We start from the raw sequence: 4,213 nt of genomic DNA, 5'->3' as shown, positions 1-4,213 counted from the left end.
CAGAGGGAGGGGCCGCGCGGCGCGGCGGCTGTTCCCGCCGGCTGTCGGGGGGTTCTTCAGCGGCGACGTCGGCCTTTGCCATCGAGTCGGTCGTACGTGAGAAGTATTTACCCACCTGGGAGCTGCTGGCAAAACGGAAAATCCCCGTTTATGCGGTTGCAGGAATCTGGGGAACGAAAAGGAATCGTTTAACAAGACAGCTGTAAAAAAGAAACGGGGGTGGGGTGGGGGAGGTTACTGTCTGCTGTTTCTCCCACCCGCAGAACTTAATTCGGTCATGGATTTGGTCGTACGGCCTCGCCTTTCAGTAACGTGATGAACTCTTGCTGTTTATGAGCAGTAGCAAGTTATGCGGCAAATGAAAACTCACCCGTTGCAAATAAAAAGATAGCTGCGAGCAGAGAGTTCTTCATCTTCTCTGTAAAGAAGCATAATGATTACCATCAACAGTACACTGTCTTCAGTCTTTTTTTTCACACTTCCTCTTCGAACTTCCTATTCATTCCACTACCTATGCTGTTACTGGCTGAACACAAGTAATAGGTTTAATAATGGCAACGTGAGGGACACTTGGGCTCTATACTTATGAAATCCTGACAACCCTTCTCAAAAACAGAAACTTTCCCCCTTGGTGTTTGCAAGAAGTCACCGTGAGATTCTTAACAGTGTCTGAGACATCAGCAGTGCAAACCGAATTAAGCTTATATACATACTTCAAACTCCTTTGAAAATCCTGCCCTAAATGTCAACGTGAATTAGACATACTGATATCAGTAAAAAGTAAGTCAAGGTGTTTGGCTTACTCTAATAAAAAGGCTTGGATAGTATAGAAATAATAGCAGCAGAAGACCCTGCCTGTCTTCACCCTCTGACTTCCCTTATTCAAAGTAATTTCACCACTGCAAAGATGCTGTATCTACGTTGTTGGTACCAACGCTGGGAGCCCTAATGGAGTAAAAAATCACCATAGCTGTAAATCAGGTGTGACTGTAAAATCCACATCCATTAGTTCTGGCAGAGAACATTTAAAATAACTCTGGGCACAGAAGCCGCCAGAACTACAATAGCCATTGCTACTAAAGCAGTAAAGGGAAATTTTCAGAAAATTTCAGTACTGTGGGAAATTTCCTTTCTGGGCTTAGACAGCTACAATCAGAGCTACAATCAGATTCAGACCTACCTGGTGATAGGCAAATTATTAACTTATTTTGGCAACCATGGTATATTTCAGGTTGAGTATTGAATAGCAAAAAAAAAAAACACCAAAACTGTTTAATATGAATCACTTTCTTAAAGAGAGACAGTTACGGGCATGCTTCTGAGCCTGGTCTACAGTAGGAGTGGGTGACTAATGCACCAACTGTATCTTATCAGATTTTCTGAAGGGCACAGTCATGAAATGCAAGTGAACAAGGAATTCTACTGAGTGTTACAGGGGGGTTCCTAGTAATGAAATTGTTCGGGCTTGGGAGTAAGCTCCAAAATGCTGAAGGGTGGTGGATACTGTGTGTGCGTGCAGGTTCAAAACCCCTCTTGTCTGAGTGACCCAAAAATCAGCCTTGACAATGCTTCCCACAAAGAATAGCCAAGAGGATAGTGTTAATTTATAGGCAGTAAGGAAAAACTGACAAAGAGAAAATGCAAGTCATATGTGACAGAGATTTTAACAGTGGGGAGCTGAAGAGTTAGAGACTCAGTAGCATAGAAATCAAGAGATGGAGAAAACTATATGAACTATATGTATTGATTTGACGTGGTCAGGATAATCACATTTAAAATATTCTACCCCAAATGGAAACAGTGTAGATAACTCAATGCAAGAGCAGGAAACTGGATTCAGTGTGCACAGCATTAGGGAAGAGCATACTGTAGAGAAATAAACCCAATAAGGCAAGTCCCTATTATCTTTGCTGGAGCTCTAGGTCTCAGTACGAATGTTACCGTCATTTGAAGCAAAAAGTCAATTGTAACAAGTACAGAAAATACATTGCCAATCAAAATAGCAGAGGAGATAGAATCTCAAAAACTGGAATTTGACATAGTAGTTAGAACCCATTTTTAATATAGTTCAGCTATCAAGTTGCCATAGTAACATTTTAATGTATAACAAAAACTGAATTATTATTTTTGAGGTAAATTTTGCATAGAACCACGTTTTCAAATGTTTTATATTTCAGCTGTTTCACTGCTATGGACTTGTATCAGAATTGTAAATGCCTTAGGTTTTTCTGTTATTCAGATGAGGGTAAATTATGCTATCTAGTATGCTCAAAAGTGCAGAATGACTGGAGGATGCCACCAACTTTGCTTCATTTGTGACCTAAATAGTTTCTCAGACCTATGTTTATGCACTATTATAGATGTGGTTTTCTCTGAATGCTTTTCCTTGTCACTTGCTTATTTAAGTTCTGCAGTGAAAGACACAGCAGGCTCTTGGTCTCCCCAGAGTGCAATCTTGAAATAAATGAACTCTTCTATCTAGACTGGATTACATCATGTAAATTAATAGAAAACCCACAGCATCCTCCTCTGTTCCCTGCCCCAACTTCATCTGTTATCTGTTACTTCAAAGGAAAAATAATCTCTGAAGACAGGCAGGCACAGCGAGGAACATGCTGCCAGCCCCCTGGTCCTGCTCCTTATCTGTGGAGCTCCACCTCTTGTAGCCTTGCACATCACCGGAGGACTGGTCGGACCGTGAGCTTGTGAGTACGTTTTTTTGCAGGTGACCCTTGTGACCATGAATGGTGATGAAACTGAAGAGCTCTGAAATCTTGCTTGCTCAGAGTCCTAAATATGTCCCAAGGCAGTTTGGGTTATGTGGGACCAGCAGCCTTGTTAAAGCGCACTCAGAACCCGGTGGGCAGCTGACGCAGAATGTAGACTGCAGAGATAAGGCATCAGGAAAGGAATATTGCATTTCTATTTGAAGTCTTACCTTGTCTGAAGTGCAAATAGTTGAGGTCTTCATTTTCTCTGGTTCAATCTGTGTGTATTTTTGCTAGCTTGCTGTTTCTCTGGTGGAAAGTTCAGTGCCAGTTGACTACAGTTGATCTGTTTCAGGCATGTTGTAACAAATTCAACATTGTAGCAAATTCACATTCAATTTTGGCCTATTAATAGTACATGCTGAAGTCCTCTACTTTTCCTCTATGGATCTAAAGTAGAGCCGCACTATTTTTCACAAGTTGTTTCTCATAATTACGCTTCTGATAAGCAGACCTCCAGGTCTGTAAAAGATCTGACAGATTCTCACAGAGTGATTTTTTTGCCAGAAAAATACATGGGTATCTGAATTCAAAGAGCAATTCTCATATTGTCTTTGGGGGGGAAAAAAAAATTTAAAAAAATCCCACTCAGCCCTCAGCCACACTCCCTGGAGGAAATTTACTGTGATGGGGAGAGTCTCCACCACACACTCTTTCACCCTTTCTGAGTTCAAGTTACATCGTGAAGCAGCTTATCATTCAAACAGTTCTATGCTATCTTAATGAAAATCACAATCTTCACCCTAACACATTGGCTGCACAGAGACCATCAAAAAGTTTATGTAAGAGACTTGCCCTGGAGGTTTAAAAAAATCCAGGTACAGATGAAAGATAAAAGTCACTGAATAAACTAGACAGCCAGTGCAGAATGCAGAAGAACCAGAGATTTATGTATTTGTGAGAAGACAGTTCTGAAGAAAAAAAATGGAGGAAACTAAATTGATTTCCTTAAGACCAAGCGTGGACTAAATTCTGCTTATACTAGAGTAGATCTGACAGTGATGTAATGCTAGATCTCCCTAAGTGTGGCTGCAGAGTTTTGCCTAGTGTGTTAGCTAGAATATTTATAAGAGTTGAGGCAGTATGATTAGATGAGACAGGAAACTTCTCTTTAGTGCAGAACGACAGTTAGTGCTACAGGCGTGTTTGTGGGATGATGGGAAGAAATTCTCCCTGGGGTAGCTCAGACCAGTGGTTTGAAAACAGAGTTCAACAGACACATGTTGGCTGATCTGTGTGCAGAACCAGTATTAAGTATTGTGATTTGAATTGGAAACAAGATCTTTACCTCTGCTAGATCACCTTTGAGCACATCTTACTTATCAGTTATACTAAGTTGTAGTCTCTGACTGCTCTGAAAATATAATGTAAGAGTCTGCTTAGATTTGTGTTCATTATGTCTTCCTGTGCAGCCAAGAGAAGAATCAAGGATCATCCTTAACTTT

The sequence above is a fragment of the Haliaeetus leucocephalus genome, unplaced genomic scaffold (genome assembly GCF_000737465.1).
Source record: "Haliaeetus leucocephalus isolate CR32 unplaced genomic scaffold, Haliaeetus_leucocephalus-4.0 Scaffold722, whole genome shotgun sequence".
In the NCBI taxonomy this organism is placed as follows: Eukaryota; Metazoa; Chordata; class Aves; order Accipitriformes; family Accipitridae; genus Haliaeetus; species Haliaeetus leucocephalus.
The sequence above is the reverse complement of the archived record's forward strand: the minus strand, read 5'-3'. Positions refer to the sequence as shown.